Genomic DNA, 19,188 nt, shown 5'->3' with positions numbered 1-19,188 from the left:
TATTCACATTTTGAAATATTAATTGCACTAAAAATGTCTGGAGAAGACAGGGAGCTTTGAAATGTAGGAAGAGTTAAGTTTCAAGCAGTGTTGCTGCAAGCTAGTCCAAGAAAGTCAGTAATTAATAAGACTCAGCCCTGTGGCAGAGCCCAGAAGAAATATGAAGAAGTATGAATCATATGAAGAACCATTTTATGAACTATAAGTTGAGTTTCTTAGTGTATTAAATAATTCTTTTTGAGATGAGATGAATTCTGTAATAGCTGTGTACCAGGCACCCGTGGATCTTTTTGGAGTTACTTTCTGAAGCTGTTAATGTTAGATTTTATTCAGAAATACAGATGAATGATGAGTTCTTTTGTACAGTAAAACTTCACAACAATACCCAGAGACAAAGAATAATATTTAATATTTTATGAAATATGTATGTATTGTTGATTTCTTTGTCACCAAATAAACTCACTGGAAATGATGGAGAGGGGGTGAAATTCTGTAGTATGAAAAAAAAAACCAAACCCAAACAGCTCCTGGATTTCTTGAATTTTACTGCCATTTGTGAAGTCTGACAGCAAGGATCTGCCCATGATGTTTTTCAGTAACACAAGGAAAAATATAAGTTTACCTCTGTTAACTCCTGGTCCTGCTGGGACAAATGGGGCAGAGGTAACTTCTACTACACACAGCTATTCCTAGAAGAGTATCCAGAGGCAGAAGCTGCTCTTGAGAATTCCTTGTTTGAGGCTCTAGAGCTGCTGATTGCATTCCCTCTCAGTTGTTTGCATGAGAGAGCATGAACTGCATATGTGTCAAAGAATGGAAATGGCTTTTGTGGACTTTCTTCTCTATTATGCTTCAAGTAACACATGAACTGGGCTGCATAAGGGTTAAAAAATTAGACTGGGCTTACACACCAGATGGGAAGGTCTGTGTCCATTAATTAACATATAATATGATGTACAAGTTGTTTCTTAAAATAAAGAAATAAAAAAGATAACTACAAAGCCATGAACTGTCAGATCCATCAGAACCATATGCTGAGTCTCTTTGAAGTTTTGATATTACAAGCAGCTCAATAACCTGCAATAGAATTGCTATAGAAAGATAATAGAGCAGTAGTATCTGCAAGTTAAAGTAATATTTCTTAATCTGGATTGGATTTCTTGTTTGTTTCTCAGCAAAGCTTAGCTGTTTCACTAGGGTCAAGTAGTGGTAAAATAAGTTCTACCTGGTTTGCTAATATCACCAGTTTATAAAGGATCTGTTTACCTAACAGACAAATAAATTGAGTTGTTTTGCTTAAAAAGCATTTATATTGCAGCTTGTTCTGCAGGGGCTTCTCAAGGCAGCCTACAGTGATGGTGAGATGAAACTTTGTCTTAATCTGCATTATTCACTCCCAAAGTGACAGTTTTTTGGTATGTGTTTGAGAGGCCACCTGTGTAGGGATGATATGGGAGGCACAGATAAATATTTTTCCCTGCTTGTTATATAAGGAAATAGAATTTACTGATTTTTCACAGCCTGGGCTGCAATGTCAGTCAAGTAACAACTGTTCTTTTAGCTTCCTGTGATGACATAGTGCATCCACTTATTTGAAACTCTCTCAATTTCTTGTAGGAGACCAGTGGAGTATTTGTTTATTCAGAGAGAAGAATCATTGCTGCCATTCATTAGCTGAACTTTGGTCACCACTTTTCAGAATGAGATTTGGGGAGATCAAGAAACAGTCTCAGAATGCTCCCCTGTCTTCAGGCACTAAGATGTGTTCCTTCTCTGAAAACTGGTGAGTAACAATGTTAAGTTTGCAGAGATATGGAGTTCAACTGAATGAATGTGTGCTATTAATTTCATTTTGTCTTGTAAATATGCTTGTGTTTCATGTTGTATTTGAAATCCCTTATAGAAAGACACAATACCTCCAAAATTCCCTCAAAACACACATTAGTGGTGACTGCTGTTACAAGGGGTAGGGTTTTCTGTTCATGTTGCTTTCTAGGATCTAATAGCCACAGGAATTTAATCAAATTCTCAGAAATCTTTCCTTTTATATGTGCAAATCAGAATCAACATTTGCTAAGTAGCACCTCTCTGAGATATATCTGCACCCTTAATTCATTTAATCTTTCATCAGAGGAACCACATAGTTCTCCTTATAACCAGCTGGCCAATTTTTAGTCTAAAGCCACTTTCAAACTCTTTGCAGGATTTGAATGAAGGATTTCAAATATGTATCTAATAAAATAATCTTTTGTGGCCAAAGCAAGTTTCTTTTATGTGTGTTCAAATATTCTCTTCTGACCTTCTCCCTTAGGCATCCATTAAGTGCAGTATTTTTACAGGTGTTAAAGAATATGCTAGATTTTTATATTTTTAAGTAGTTTTGGTTTTTAGTTGTTTTTTGTTTGTTTTTTTTTGTTTTGTTTTGTTTTTGCAAGCACTGTATGAAGACCAAAAAAATCATCAACAGCCTGGTAGTTAATGTGGAAAATAGATGTGGCACCAGATGTTTCCTTGAGCACTTAAAATGCTGAATATGTTCAAAAAGAATCTGTGACTGAACTTTGCTGGCCTTGTCTTGCAGGTGTCAAATAGTTGTTCTGTTGTCCATAATGGTCCTTCTGTGTATATGCAAGCTAGCTTTGTGCTTCTCAGTAATTTATAAACTACCTTTCAAGCTGGTTTTAGAGATGTTTTCTTGAATTTGCTTTATTATATTGTGCCCTCATAAGCACATACATGTAACTCTTTCAGGGCAGTGGATGCTACATCCATGTAACAAGAAAAGTACCATCTGTAGTGGATTACAGAGCAGAACACGGTTCAAATAAGGGAAAAAAATCCATTGTTTGCTACATTCTTAAATTCTGCAACAGATACCACATGGAACTCAGACACTTCTTTTCAGGCTTCTGTGTCAAATGTCAGGGAGTGAGGCAGGAGGAATGCATGAATGGTAAGAGGCAGAAAATCTGGTGTTGTATATCATATTTCTTCAAGTATGCTAGAAATCTTTTTAAAAAGGGCAGCTGTAAAGAAGTAAGGCAAGAAATGACTTCTTTAACCATTAGGAAATCAAACCTAGGACAACCCTATCTGTTCTCTGTCTGTCACTCTGTTCACATGGGTGTAATAAAGATTTCCAGACTTTCACCCCAGCATGCATCCTACTGCTCAGTGTACATCTTGCACAGCAGATGATTTTTCCAGTGCTGCCAGCAAGGAGGTGACATGTACATTGCCACCATCAGCCCACCTGTTTCCATGGAAAGTAACAAGGAAAGTTTCCACAGCTATTACACTTCCCAAACACCTTGAACACATGTAAAGAGGCTTCTTTAAAAAAATGAAGATAAATAAGAAAAAAAAAATCTGTTTCTCATGATTTTTTGTTGTTGATAGTACAGAAGTTAATTTTAAAATACTATTTTACAGTGGCAAGCATGCTGTACCTGATTTAAGGGTGTGAAGCTTGCAATGGCAGCACTCTTGGTTTCCCCTGGTAATCTCTTGTAGGTTTACTTGCACTTGTAACAAATCACCCTAATCTGGTTTGCATTAGGGAATGTATGGGTCTGTTTAGAGGTTTTGGAAGTGCCTATCTCTGCATTCTCAGGATCTGCTTTGATCCTGAGAATAAGTAGCCAAAGTGAAAATAGCTATTGCCACGTGGCTCCTCAGTATGGAACCTGCAGAGCCCTAGAAACATGTTTTGAGAACCTTACTTAAAAATCAGGCTGAGCAAAGGAGGTGATACAGAGAGTTGAGATATGAAATTTCTCTACACACATTCAGCTTCTGAAGGCAGCATGACTGGATTGGGGTTTGCCTGTTCTTTTATCATCCCCATAACAATAATTGTGTTCTGAGATTCCTAAATGCCCAAAGAAGAAACTCCAGCAGAGTTGTAAGCCAGGCAGAGGCTTTTGGAAATGTTGGTTTGAAAGCATTTCTTGGAGTCTGAGCTGCATCTTACTCTCTAACCCATCTAGAAGACAGAGAAATTAATGTGTGGGTTTCCACATGCATTAATGTGAGGAACAGTTGATACTGAAGTGTCACCATAACCCACTGAAATCTGTGGAAAAACAACTATTTTATTGTTAATGTTGAGTTCAGTTTTAAGTGAAATTGGTGAAACTGTGCTTTAAAAATCACCATGGTAGACTCTCAGCATGGTTATTATGGTTCTTACACACTTGTGTAAGGCACTGACTTAGTAGGAAGGGCAGAAGTTTCACACTGGCTCTGTGCCTCTGCCCTGGGAGCAAACCCATGATGGTCAGAAGTGCAAATAAACCATGATGCAAACCCACGATGGTCAGAAGTGCAAATAAACCATGATGCAAACCCACGATGGTCAGAAGTGCAGCCTCTTGAGGCCATCCCCATCCTTGTCACTTTTACTGTCACCACTGGGGCAGGTGCTGGCTGGGAGAGTGGCTGAAATGGTGGGGAACAGCCTGCAAAGGGTGCTTGGGGGTTCCAAGCTGCCCCAGGGTAGGAAAGGTGACACAGGAGGGAAGGTTTTTGCAGATGCCATTTGTGTTTTTGTATTGTAGCAGACTTAAGAAGGAAGTAGAAGATGAGTAAAATATGTTGCAGTAGTAAAGTGTGTGTTACTGTGATGAGAAGGGCTGGGAGCAGAAGCAAGCTTGGACAGCTTCCCTGAATGGGACTTCTTCAGAGATGCAGATGTTTGCTAACATTACACACAGGATCAATTTACTATTCATTAAACTTTCAGCTCTTTTAGCAGAGATTGTACTTTTCCTTTCTAGTTGGTTTATTTGAAATCCAAAGACAGTTGAGTATTAGAGGCCCCAAAGCTGAGCATGTTTTGGAAATGCCTGTGGGATAACACTTGCAGGCTCTTTCCTACTTCTTACTGTTGTTTTACAGAGCTCTGGGTTAAGAGATGCCTACCAGGAATCCTCCTTGTCCTAACTGTAGGAAGGGTGGCAAAAGGAGAAAAAAACAGCACCAATGAGACCTTAAATAAGTCAGGAATGTCTACATGGAAGTCATGCAGTGAGACATGGTGATATTTACTTCAGAGAGACTGTTCCCAAATCAAAACTTGTGTAGGTTCTTTATGTCCACATATACTGGCATAAGAAAAAAATTACCTGAGATTGCAAGAACATAAAAGCAAATGTGAATTTATGGTTTGATGTTTTATTATTTGTTGTCATGCAATGTTTTGAACCCATAAGGGAGGCTTTGTTTCATAGTGCTAGAAGTTTGTATCACAGGGACCCTGGTTGCCTATGTTGATTTCTCATTGTGTATATTTAGTAGTAGATTTAAAGATATAAAAATCAATTAATAGCTAGTAAGCAAAGGCATAATTCCAAAAAAAGGAGTTTTTTTTTTTTTTTAGCACCTCCCATCCAGCTGCAACATTCTGTAGTTAGAGGAGTGGTAAAACAGAGCTGCATCTGCTTGTTTGTAGGGCAGGTCATTAAATAAGAAAACTAAAGATCCATCCTGGGTTAATAAGCTTACAGTTTGATGATGCAAATCCAGAAATGGGACAGAAAATAAACCAAAGAGGACAGACTGAGTCTTCACTGCAATGTAATGTTTTATTAAATTGTTTAAACTGCATGGTCAGCCTTTGCAATAGCTGTGGGGACTTTCTTACTTGCCCAGCTGATGGCTACTGGGCTTGGATTGCTTTAATGCCCCTCCACCACTGACCTCATTTTTCCATTCTATGATCCTGAGGTTGAGAGTTTCACTTTGGTTCCACATTTCTTATTTTTCAGAAGTGATGCAGACTCCTCATGTAGGGCTTAGAGCCCACCCATAATTCAAGCAGTGTTCTTGTAATGGCCACACACTGAATTCCAAAAGCAATCTGTAAAATAAGGTGCTGTAAACTGTATGCTTTCTATACTTCCTCATATTTTATACAGCAGAAGCTGCTGGTTCTGAGGAAACAGAGAACTGAAATGTACTGGCATCACATGCTAGCAAGAAAGTAAAAAACTTGAGTCACACATCTGCTGAAGTAGCTGGAGTACTTAAAAAAGATCTTGCCTTCTCTGTTAAGAGGAGGTGAAACCTCATCTATAACACAGACTGGCCAAAGTCTTCATTTTATTAGTTGTGTCATGTTGATGCTTGCTTCCCTGCACACACATTCAAAATCCTCAATACTTTTTTGCATTTTTTCTTGTAAAATACAAAGCCCTGCATAGTTCTGGGATTTCAGTGTTTTTAATTTTTAATTAATAAAAACCAACAAAACAAAGCAAAAAACCCCTCTAACAGCCAACCAGAAGCACAACTCTCCCTCACCAAGCATTCACATAATGAATGTTTTTCCATTCATGGAACTTGCAGAGCTTGTTACTGTTCCCATGTTTTGAAAGGAAGCAGGGTTACAGGGTTACCCAGAGTGTTCCCTTTGGATGCAGGCTTGAGGGGTTTCTTGCAATTGAGTTTCACCCGTGTACCCACAGATTTTTTTAAGCAGTGTCTTAAGGTAACAGAAACCTCTCTGTCTGAAACCTTCAAATTCTAGAAATACCAAAATCCCAAGTGCAGATTAAAGAAAAAAAGAAAAGAGAAAAAAGAAACATCTGTTAGGTTAGCATACTGTCTGCACTGGCACAAAGATGCAATAATAAAAAGCCATTTTTTTCCAAGTCTGTTCTTGCAAATAATATTATTACAACAGTCTGCTGGCTGCACGGTGCCTTATGGGAATGAGAGCACAGTGCAAAGCATTTTGATGCACAGAACAGCTACACTTTGGAAGTAGTTCTCTGTTGGCTGATGGCATGAGAGAAAAGTGAGGCTGGCTTGCAATGGTGGTAGGTTTGGGCAGCTTTCAGAGGCAGGTTTGATTTAACAGAACCAAGCAGAGTGTAAAACTTTAGCTCATTAGCTAAGTCAGTCACTTTGCTCTTTTGTAGCTGTGTTCTTCACAGCATTGGGAGAAGCCATTGGGTTCCAGTGGAGCATCCCCTCTGGCTTTAATATTCCTGGTAGCAACAGGATGTGTCCTGCAAGAAAACACTTTTCAAATGTGCAGGTATTGGCTGTAGCAAAGCCCCAAACCCTGCTGGGCTTGCTGATACAGATGGGGCTGTGTGCCTCGTTGCCCCAGTTTATTCTGGGCTGGTAACCAAAATCCTGGCACAGGATGGGGCACGTGGTGGTTGTAGCTGTGCAAGAAAGGTGAGGTCCTGCCTGGCACAGTCTGTGTGCCTGCGTTCAGAATGCAACCAACTCTTGTGCTTTTCTAGGATGCAAGCTCTGCACAGCCTGGCAAAGATGGTTCTAATGCTGTTCTCACAGAAATAGTGGGCTCCCTATTTTAGTAGCAGCTAACATTATTTTGAGATATCACAGCCAATGCCAGTTTGGAAAAAGTGCATTGTAAAAAAAAAACAAAAAACCCAAAAAACAACCAACCAACCAACCACCACAATCCTCCCAACCAAACAGCAATTATTTTTCTCTCTCACTTTTTTTTCTGTTGCCTTTAAGTATAGCTTTGATGCTTTTACTTTTTCCTTTCCTCTGGTCAAACTCTGATGTGGTGTGGTGCTGAACAGGAGGTGCTGATTTATCTTAGTGTCAAACTAGAGACGCTTCAGTAAGCTGTGGAGATGAAGCTTTGCCCCAGTGTAAGGTGGCTCTGCTGGCACCAGATGTCAGTATTGGGCTGTGCGAATAAGATGGGAAGGGACATCTGAGTGTCCCCCCTGCACCAGAGGCTGAGCAGTCAGCTCAAAATGGGCAGGGCCTGCTGATGAGCTGACGTTGCCTACAGCAGAACTGTGTAGGAAAAGTGCTCTTGAAATGCAATCGCTGCAATAAATTTCTGAACCAAACTCGGATCAGAAAGTGGTATCGGGCCTTGTAGAACACTGGGAGCAGAAAGAGAAACAGAGGTGTTTTCTGTGCTCTTCCAAACGTGATTATCCTCAAACTTTGACAAGTTTCTATTTAGTTATTCACTGCTGTGATTCCAGTAATGAAACAAGCTAAAATGCATGCTATTTTTTAAAATGAATCTTTATTTAGATCAAAGAGGAAAATCATATTAATATATGGCTTATTTTTAATCAACAATTTACAGTTATTGTAGAATTAAACAAGAAGACTTTTCATGTGTTCCCATGTCTATAATTGTCTGTAATAGCCTTTAATGACAATGTTCTTTCTGAATAGACATTGCACTCAGATTGCTGCTACCATTATATATTTCTTATCCCCAGAATGATCACAAACCTATTCAGTATTATTCAATACTGGGTTTATGATTTCAGTAGATTGGCTTCCAACAGGCACTTGATACTCATAAGGGACATTTGGACAGCTGTTTGGGGTTGCCATGATCTAAACAAACCAAAGGCTGAAAATTTTCAGCTTACTGAAAATTTTAATTTCTTTTAGATGTTGGGAAAACATCCCATTATTTTTTTTTTTTACTAAAATCATCACATTTCATTGTTGTGTAAGTGAAGCAATTCAACTTTTTAGAAGGAATTCAATTAAAAAAGGAGCTGACTAGCTATGAAATCATTAGGCAACTTTTTTCATCTAGAGCAAACAGGAGAGAGAGCTCTCTCAGTATACATAATTTGGAGTCTTCCTGACTGGTTACCATTTGTCTTGCTGAAAGTGATGAAAGATCTTTGTCCCCTGTGGTCTGAATGATTTTTTGGGATGACCTTTTACTTAAAGAAGTTGAGAAGGTTTGAGACTCATGTTTGGAAGCAGGGTCCCCAAGTGCCTTTCCAGGGTTGAAAGCCTCTCCATTAGAATCAAAATCAGAGTAAGGCCTTCCAAAATCCAAATTTTCTTCATAAGCCAATATTGATCAATGACCTTAAGAAGACTCTTTTAAAAAGGCACAGTGTGTACTGGGTATATATATAAAATCCTAGGTAAAGTGGATGTAGTATGGGGGGGGGTGTGAAGTAAATGTTTAAAATACTGTTTTACAAACTTCCAGTATTTTTCCTCACCCCCCTTCCCACCCATCTTATCTTCCATTCAACTGAAATTATATTAATCATTCCCTAGTGTGGGAGTATTTCTATTTGTAAATGAAAGTTGGATTAGGTCCTTGGAGGAGGGAGAATGTGAAGAAAAGCAAAGCAGTAACTTTAGCTTGGTAGTACTGGAAAAAAAATTCTCTTTGGAAAGAGGGAATATCAAGAGGGAAAGAATTGGAACATTGCTTTAACTGAAAAGAATGCTAAGCTAATGTTTATGTTAGAATACATTACTGGGAAGAAAAATGAAGAGAAAGTATGAAAGTATGAAAAAATATCTAGACCACAAAGTCAAAATAGATTAAATTTTAAGAGGATGTAGAATGGAACCTGAAACTTCCTGTTATTCTCCTGTGTTAGATTTGTAATAGAAATAAGATGATCTTAGCAAGAAAATGTATTTCTTTGTCTTTTTGACTTTTCTAATATTAATTTGGAAAACCAACATTATGAACAGTGAAAATAAGATCTCCATAGGCCCTACGACATTCTTTGATGGGTTTGTTGGTATTTTTGTTGAAGCAATTCTAATCCATATTATCTCTGATACAAGTTGTAGCTTAAAGTTTGTGGAAAAGTTGCTTTACCCCTAGTTGAGAATGGAGTAGAGGGAATTCCACACCTCAATAGCAGATCTGGACATAGAACAAACCTTATGGCTGAAGGATATGAAAGAATGGGAACTCTAGAGAACTCTGGGGCTCTAGAAATTAAACGAAAAATAATTAAAAAGAAAATAAAAATCCCCATCATTAGCTGATGCTGCCCGATACTGAGCCCCTAAAAGGGAGGTCTTGAGTTATGACAGACTTGGTTTCTTGGAGGTAACTTTTAGTGATGATATCTATCAGGTCTTTTATACTTGGCTTGTGGAAATGGGAATTTCAGCAAACTTGAGCTTTTGGGGAAATACCAGGATTTTCTACCTTTTTGTGGGGAGGGTAGAAAAAAAAACATCCATGAAAAAAAGGATTGAACAAGTGTACAGTATGCTATGGACACAGTCACATCAATGACAGTGCAATTTTTCTTGCATTCAAAAGCCTGATTTCCTGATGGCAAAGTATAAAGTGTTTCCTCAGTTAGAGAGATTGTTTCTGGATGTTTAATCCTGCCACACTCCATTTCACAGAACAAATTTAATGCCTTTCCAATCAGTGAAGAAGTTTTCTCTGATTCCCTTTTTCAAATGAGACTCCTGGCTGGAATATGCAGTCTATGAATGAGAGAGGCTCCAGATAGTTGTACTGACTTTTTGTAGTTATCTTTCATCCAGTGTTTCATAAGCTAGTTCTGTGTCAAGAATGTAAAGACTTTATTTATTATATTAAGCAATTAACACTACAGCATTAAAAACTTGGTTCTGGCAAAGTCGATCCTGGTGTACAAAGAGAATTTTCTGGTAACTCATAAACTTAGAGTGCAATGCAATAATAACTTATCTGCTTTGATACCATTAACATCTTGCAGCTTTTTTTCTTTTCCTTAAGGGTGTCAGCAAAAATATTGCAACTGAGAAAAAATATTTTTTTGCAGGAAATAGGAATTGCATTCCTATTTCTGTCAGGAATTAGAATGCTCCCATGTTATCTTTCCAATAGTGGAAATAGCTGTATGACCTTCCCAAGGTGTTTGCACTGGATGTTTGCAAACACTATCTGACTTCTGAGCCTGTCCTGGAGAACCTGATGTTTCCTATTCTCTTCCCCATGTCCAGAATTGCCTTTTTCTGAGTGATGTTTCTGGTGCTTTCTGCTTACTTTAAATTAGCATTCCTTTTAATTGCTCTTCATTTCCTCTTTCACTTGTAGTTCAGGGGCTTCTGCTGAACAGAAATTTTGTCTCAGCTAAGTGTTGTTAATAAAGGAAATTAAAATAAGCTAGAAACTTTCCATTTAGGATTACTGATAAAATCTTACATCCACTTCAAATGTTTGAGCATTCAATCCCTTTCTGATTTTTCAACTAATGTGTTTCTAGCTCACCTACATCAATTTGCCACTAGTTATTTTCAACTTGACCCCTTTTTTATTTGCAGCAAGCTCTCTGCTTTTCCTGAAGCCTGTCATTATGAAAGCTTTCTCTTTCAAGGAAAAACCAATACAAATAAAACAAATGAGACCCCCAGACTCTACCTGCTGGCTACCCTTATAATTCTTTTCAGCCCAGAGATACCTCCAAATACCTCACAGTAGTTAACCAAGGGATGAACTCTAACTTTATACTGCTTATTACCTGGTAGTTCTGTGATTTGCAGTCTCATCTCTTGCACACACTTTTTCTTACTATTTTCTATCCTCACCACAATGCTGCTATGAATTCATCTTATACTCATTCTTCTAAGCCCTCCTACAAAATAAAATGAAGTTATTACTTTTTAAAGTATATTCTTACAGAGGTAACATAAAATATATGAAAGCTGTAATAGCCTGGTTAAAAAATGGAAATACTGATCTACTTTAGAAATATGTAGAAGCCAAAAAGTAGCCACAACATATATTACAGCTTATTATCCTTGAAGAATTACAACCTGTTAGTACATTCCTAGCCATGTCATAAACCTGAAAATTAAATACTCCATTTACTCAAATTTTCCTTCTTTGGGGGTGGTAAGACTGACTGATGTTATGGGAATGATATTTTAATAATGCTTTGAGAGATGAGGTAATACTTTGATCACTGAAAGAAATTGTCTTCTGTAAGGTTTTTTTTCTGATTTGCTAAAAAATAAAACCCTGAAGAGCTCTCATTTCTGTGGGTTTTTTTGTGCATTTTATCCAAGGAAAAAAAGGCAGTGAAGAATTTATTTTGTCAGCCTGTAATTCAGCAACACTGATCCAAATCCTATAGAAGTTTAGGAACTTTCTAGCCATTTCTGTACATCTTTGTGTCAGGTTAAAACAAGAAATATCCTTTTGCTTTTCAAGCTAGTGAACAACTTATCTCTCAGCTCATAAATCTAATCACCAGTGGAAGCTGGACAGAAGAATGCCCCTTTATAGGTGTGCTGGTGTCTAGGATATTCACACACACTCTCTCTTTGTGTGTACCTAATGACTGAGCAAGACTTAGCTTTCCAAAGGTGAGGGCTAATGACTCTCTTGTTCCCCATTTTTTTCCTCAGGGAGCAGACAGAGATCTTCCTCATTTCCTAGGGTTGCCCAGCCTAGTGTCCTCCTAAGAAGGCAAGAATCAGAAGCATGTTTTAGGATATTTCTTTCTCACATTTCCTCCTTTACTGGGCTTTGTGCTTTATTTTCCTTGCACTGGATTTACTCCAAATTCTTCATCGTCAGCACAGAGTTTTTACTTAAGCCTTACATCTGTTAAGAGAATTTATTTGTGTGCTGCAGACTGCTACCATGATTAATATTTCCCATCTTGGTGTGGACAGTTGATGCAAAACACAGGATAATATTTTCAAAACTGCACATTTCTAACTAAAATCATATTAGTCATCTTTTCTAGACAGAAATGAAGGGCCATGTCTGCACTCAAAGTGAGGTTACTTAAAAAGCAGACAAAAAATAGCATGTAGGTTTACAGCCTTTTCAGAGCTTGCATTGATATATATATATATAGCTCTAAAAAAAATTTCCAGGGTGTGGGGTTTTTTTCTTTTCTGGAAGAAAAGACAGATGTTGAAGTTCAAACATTAGCCACAGCACTAGTCATGTTTTCCAGGCTGGCTTCATAGATGAACTGTGGCTTCCAGTCTGTTCTATCTCTGGGATTCCTCTTCTACTACATCAGCATCTGGCCTTGTGATTTGAGACAGCTTTGTGATTAGTTTCCCTCTTTAAAATACATACACCATTAGCATTAAAAGGTGGTGACACATGTCAAACAAAGGAAAAAAAAAAAATCATTGTGGCTGTAAAATGCTGCCTCTGCTTCAATGGTTAAAGATGAAGTTTTAGTCCTGGGATGTTATAGAGCCCAGGCATAACTTATCCTTGTTTTTTTTTTTTTTTTTTTTTACATCTAACAACAATGAGTGACAAGCCAGGCCAAGCAGTGAGCTGGCAACATGGGAAGCAATGTCAAGCTTGGTGACATTTAGGGTGGCTACTGTGGCCCAGCCCTCCCTTTAGCAACACCTGAAAAATGTTACAGAGGTCAGAGAAGTGCAAGCAAATAATCATTCTTTCTACTTATAAATGATAAACGAGCCATATGTTCCTTAAAACTGAGTTTTGAGCAGGAAAATCATACTCGTAGTGAATTTGGTGAAGATAGGAATGTGACAAAATCAGCTGAAAGAAGGTGACTTCACAGAATTACAGACTTGATCACTTTTGATCCAGACTTCTGTGTTTATGAGCTGGAACCACCAAGTTGCAGGGGTTTTAATTCAGCCTTAGATCACTCGTACATCAAAAAAGCATTTAGGTCCTATATTTCCACTGCCTTTCTCAATTACTCATTTAAAATTGTGTTTCTTGGGTAATTTTATATGGCACCAGGGCTATTTAATGTCATGTCATTTCTTCTAGTTCTAACTGGTTGGTGTCAGAATTTCTTTGGTGTGCAGTTCCCTGTCCTCCAGGTATGATTAGCAGAGCTGCCAGAGCTGTGTCTCTACTGAAGTGGCTGTTCTGCACACCAAGTGTAAGGGCTCAAAGACCTGGAGTTCTGCATGACTTAGAAACAGCCTGAACTGGGTAAAATTCTAATATTCTAGGAATACAGGTGAAGAAACCTTCCTCTGCCAGGCAGATTAAATGCTTACATTTTAAATTATGGAAGAGGAAAGTATTAGCTTCCAAAGTTTTGCAATTCAGTTTAATTGCATTTTAGCATACTGTATCATTAAGTTAAATAATTGAGAGCCTTAGAGGTAGATTATTTTTTATTGGTTTAATTTTAAATTAATAATATATTAAATGAAATTACAAATTCTTGCATTCAACCTAGTTCAGGCTGATCCATAACCTAAAGTGGAAAGAGTAGCTTATGATTTAATGAGATTTTATATTCTACATTTTTAATTTAATTTTCAGTCCTGCATGTCTGTCACTTGTCTTCAAGCAGTATGTATTTGCAGTGGTATTGCAGTATTTGCAACTTAGAATCACAGAATTGGCTGGGTTGGAAGGGACCTCAGAGCTCATCAAGTCCAACCCTTGATCCACTCCCGCTGCAGTTCCCAGCCCATGGCACTGAGTGCCACATCCAGGCTCTTTTGAAATATCTCCAGGGATGGAGAATCCACCCCTTCCCTGGGCAGCCCATTCCAATGGCTGATCAGCCTCTCCATAAAGAAATTCTTTCTCATGTCCAACCTAAACCTCCCCTGGCACAACTTGAGACCTCTTGTGCCCTCTTGTCTTGCTGAGAGTTGCCTGGGAAAAGAGCCCAACCCCCCCCTGGCTCCAACCTCCTTTCAGGGAGTTGTAGAGAGTGATGAGGTCTCCCCTGAGCCTCCTCTTCTCCAGCCTCAACACCCCCAGCTCCCTCAGCCCTTCCTCACAGGACTTGTGCTGTATCCCTTCCCAGCCTCCTTGCTCTTCTCTGGACCTGCTCCAGCACCTCAATCTCCTTCCTGAGCTGAGCTGAGGGGCCCAGAACTGGACACAGGGCTCAAGCTGTGGCCTCCCCAGGGCTGAGCACAGGGGCAGAATCCCTTCCCTGGACCTGCTGGCCACGCTGTTCCTGATATCATAACTTCTACAGGATGAAAAGGGTCAGTGAACTCTGAGTACACACACCTAACACTACTTGTACTCCTTAGCAAGGAACACCCACTCCAAACCCTGTCATTCAGAGAGGGATGTCCAAAGCTACCTGCAAACACCCACAGAACTTGAGTCCCAAACACTAAATCTAGATATTTTCTTCAACAAGAATGCATGTGAATAAATCAATTAATAGTAACCAAGCTTAGTGTTCACAAACTCTCACATCACTGATGTTATGCAGTGTCTTCCTTCACTGTCACTGCTGCATTCTCAAAGGATCCCACGTACAGCAGGGACCTACTACTGTAGCCACTAATGTCTGCAAGAATTTCTTAACTTAAGACATCTCTGTAGCTGCAGTCATGGCAAAGTCTTTTGTATTGTGCTCCCCTGAGAGTGCCTCTTATTGGGATTCTTGGAAAATAAATCAGTGACTGTTTCAGCCCACGTTCTAGAGAGTGGATGACCTCTGTATCCCTTTGGATAGCTCTGTAGTGACTCACAAGTCTTGGCCAATCCTGGCTTTCTGGACATTTTTCCATTCCCTTTAATTTCAGAGCAGTGGTTTTTCTGCAGTTCAGCTGTCAGAACACAAGGGAATTTTATTTAGCATAAATTAGGTTTTCTCCTTATAGGACTCTTCATGTGGCAGTTTATTTTGTTTTTCCTGTTAGGAATTTCTGTTTTACACAGTGGCAAACTGAGGTACCTCCTGGCCATCCCCAGGCTGAGCACTGTCACCTTTGTCTGGCACTGCCTGGCTTGCTCCCATTTTCAGCCTTTTTTAGTTTATCAGTTTGCACAGGTTTTATTGTGGAAAAGAAATTTGGCCCTTCTCATGTGTGAAACTATTTGATCCCAAAATGCCTGTGTCACAGAGTGGGAAGGTAGCAATCTGACTGCAAAAAAGAGAACAGCCTGAGTAGTGTACACAGCCAGGACATGAGATTTTTAAGGGTAGAGAAAACTCCCAGGAATATAGTAGACATAAGATGGAGAGTTATTTCTCACATGTAATAACCAATAATAACCCTGAATGGAAAACCAGTTCCAGAAAATTATGGTTTATTTCATGTGCTACCTGAGTGCAGATAACAAGACAAAGCTGTGGGGCTGAGAACTGGAACAAACAGTTTCTCAGGCCAAGAGTTTCACAGGGAGAGCTGTTCCATGGGGGTTGTGGGGCCATCTCTACCAGATCTCTTTAACAAGAAAGCCACAGCATCAGCATTGCCTCTCCTTATTTTGGGGAGGAAATGAATTTCAGTATTATCCTTTTATGAGACTGCTTTGTCCCATCTATCCAATATCATGTTCCTGTTCAAAGCTTCCATAAACTCTCTTTCAGTATAAAATACTTCATAAGTTTCTTTAACAAAGCACATTATTTCTTGTAGAAACAGAATCTTGTGGTGGTTGATAATCTATGACAATTTATTTGTGTTTTTCAAAATTTTTGCATTTTATAACTTTCATACTTTGCCAGACAAATAAGAAAAATCATTAGTTGAGATTTAGAATCATAGGATCATTAAATCCAGGTTATTAAAGATATTTATCATCTTAAGATTTATATGAGATGCCTAAAGGCAGATTGTGAGGCCAACAAAATCCTGTTTGTTGAATGGTTTGGATTTTTTTTCCCTCTGGAAGGGTTTCTAATATAAGAAATATCAATTTTAGTTTTGTTCTGGTTTTGAACACAGCCTGAGTGCTGGTGTGTTATGTGTAGTTTTTAATATCATATTGTAACAGGACAGTTTATCAAGAGGTTTGATCAACTGGGCAAGAAGGAGCTTTTTTGCTGAAAAAAGTTGGACTTGAGTCTTTATCTAGAATCTTTATTCTGAAGGAGAGATTTATGAAGTAAGTAGAAGAAATATTTTGCAATTCCAATCTTATTCCTATAATATTTAAGACTCCATCAGAGTGTGAAATAGAAATAGAGGCACAGTCACTGATGGTTCATACTGCTGGAGTGGCTCAGACTCCATTTCTCTAAACAGTTTCCTGCCTCACATTGTTGAAGTTAAATCTGGCCCCCTTTTTTTTTGTTTTTTTTGTTTACCAGTTAAATATTTTAACACATTTAACAAATGTTTGCTATATAACTTCACTGAGTGACTCCAAGAGCACTGATGCCTTTCTGTATTTATGGTTCCTGCTGCATTCTGACAGCTCTCACTTCCATGGGGTGGGTGAAAGTCACTGATTTGGAGGACTGGAAAACAAAAACAGCTCTCAAGGGTGGCTACAAACAAATATCTGAACACTGTCTTAAAAATAAAAAGCTGTCTTTCATATCACAGCCAGCACTGAATTTCATGTGTCCTACTATTAAATGAGGCTTTTTATGCTAAATCCCATCCTGTTAAAATTTGCTATTTTTTAAACAGTAGAGGAACTCCAGTTACTTGATTTTTTTTTTTTTCTGAATTGGTTAATTTTTTGTAGCAAACCTATGCCTGCATGGTGTGTCTTAAGAATAAACAATGCTAAGAAAGCTCTTAAAAGATACAGCAACCTATTGTAGCAAGATTTTAATAAAAAAGGTGGCTTTACATCTGCAACCAATTAAATTTCTGAGATTACTTTGTGTGAGAGCCAAGAAATAGTGTTCACTTGTTAGCAAAAAAGAAGTCTCAGTGGCTGCTGTGAATCATCAAGGTTGTTAAGAGGCTAATTCATAAAGCAGGGGGGGTGAGATGGAGATGAAAAGGTTTTGCCAGGCTCTGTAGGAGCTCTTCCACAAGCAGTTAGAAGGAGAAACTTTCTGCACCATAGTGCAACTTTATGTCAGCTGGAGGTTTGCTGTAGGTGAGTTGTAGCCTTCACCTACAGCTTGAAGAAACAATCCTTGAATTTGCTGCCTCTGGGCTCCTGAGTATTCCAAATCTTAAAGAAATCATCAAAGTGAAGCAACAGTCAAGTAGAGGAGTTGAACTCTTTTTGTTTTGAGAAGTGATTAAACCAGCTTCATTGCTGATGTACTTTGCTGGCCTTAAAAACAAACAAACAAAAGACAAAACCAACACCTGAACACCTATCCACATTTTTAGATATTTACCTTAATAAAGTTCATTTCTGACAGAATGAGGATCTGCAGTTTCAAACCTCAGCTGCATAATTTTTTTTCAGAGAGAGAGATAGACTGATGGATCTGAGTAACCAGAGCAATAAGAAATTTTCTAAAACCTTTCCTTTAATCTTGCTGCAATAGCCATAAAGAGCTTTTCTGAAAGATTCTGCCTTTTTGTGGCATTTCCATTTATATGGACCACTTGGCAAACAATACCAAATCCCTTAGATTTCAGAAATCTAGAGGAATGTGGGTGATGTTGCCACCAACATGTTAAGATGTTATAACTGAAAATATCAATTCTGTCCTTCTCTGTCTTTATTCTGAACCAACAGAAGGTTAGAAATGGGCAGTTTTTCAGGTCTCCTGTTTGTCAGACTTTGAAGCTTATTTTATAAAGTAGGGGTAAAAGTTTAGGGAAAATGCCAGCTATAGTTTTGGATGTTTTTTAGAAAGTGAAAGAAGGATTAAAACTTTAGGACTTCAGCTGTGAGAAAGGACAGTATGGAAATTTGAACTGTAGCACTGGATTTCTTTTTCTCCATAGGCTTTTACATATGTGGAAGTATTTGTGGAAACATACTGATAATAAATAGTACTGAGCCTTTAATTTTCAAGATTTTTTTTTTCTGCTGGAGTCATAAAAGAATAGGATTTCTTGTGGTGGATAAGATACCACTCCAATTTTTAAAATTTATTTTGAAGATCTCTCAAATTTTTTTCCCACCCCCCTCTTCCCCATGGTAGTCAGCTCTGACCCAGAGATCCTAATCCAGCTGCTATGGCACTGTGGGATCATACAGTGTAACAAATTATAGCCACGGGGATAAAATATGTAAACTTCTTCCTTACTCTGCATTAAAACTGACTGGAGATGTCAGTTACCACTGTTTAACAGAGTGGTTTTACAACAAGGACAGGTTCCCCCAGGCACTGGGTTAGACAGGCTTTTTCTTTACTCAAAATCCTGCAAGGGCTTGTTAAATCATTGAGCTTTGGTTTTGTGCGTTTTGGGCTTTTTTTCTCATTAAAGTTTTTGGAAATAGAGGCTCTTGCAGGACAACACCTGAAGCTTGTGAATCTGGGGGGTGTGACACACAAAAAGAAACCCCCCAGATTAATTCACCATGCCTCTGGGTATTCTGAAAGAACACTGAGGAATCAGTGGTAAAAATGGTATATGATCCATAGGTAGTAACAGTTGTTTTGGATATGCCAACGTTGAGCAGATTTTTGAAATAATGATGTAAAAACCCTCTTTTGTTTGAACTTCTGTGTAGCATTGCTGAGCTGCATTACCTAATGTACATTATTTTCCAAGTGGGATATTCTGGCTCAAACTGACACAGCTGCTTATATACAATTTTGTAGGTTATAAAGAGACAACTGGACATTTTACATGAGCAGTATC

The 19,188-nt window shown here is 38.4% G+C and overlaps 1 protein-coding gene across 1 annotated transcript in view; it reads left to right on the top strand.

Annotated features, from left to right (window-relative positions):
* Positions 1-1,617: 1,617 nt before the first annotated feature.
* The window catches only part of COL5A2 (collagen type V alpha 2 chain), a 157,938-nt gene continuing 140,367 nt past the window's right edge, over positions 1,618-19,188 (top strand). Inside the window, exon 1 of the mRNA XM_071747792.1 lies at positions 1,618-1,783. The gene's annotated coding sequence lies outside the window, so the exon portion shown is untranslated. The remainder of the gene's footprint in view (positions 1,784-19,188) is intronic.

This window comes from Heliangelus exortis, chromosome 6, assembly GCF_036169615.1.
Source record: "Heliangelus exortis chromosome 6, bHelExo1.hap1, whole genome shotgun sequence".
Lineage (NCBI taxonomy): Eukaryota > Metazoa > Chordata > Aves > Apodiformes > Trochilidae > Heliangelus > Heliangelus exortis.
This window is presented reverse-complemented; position numbering and strand designations above follow the sequence as displayed.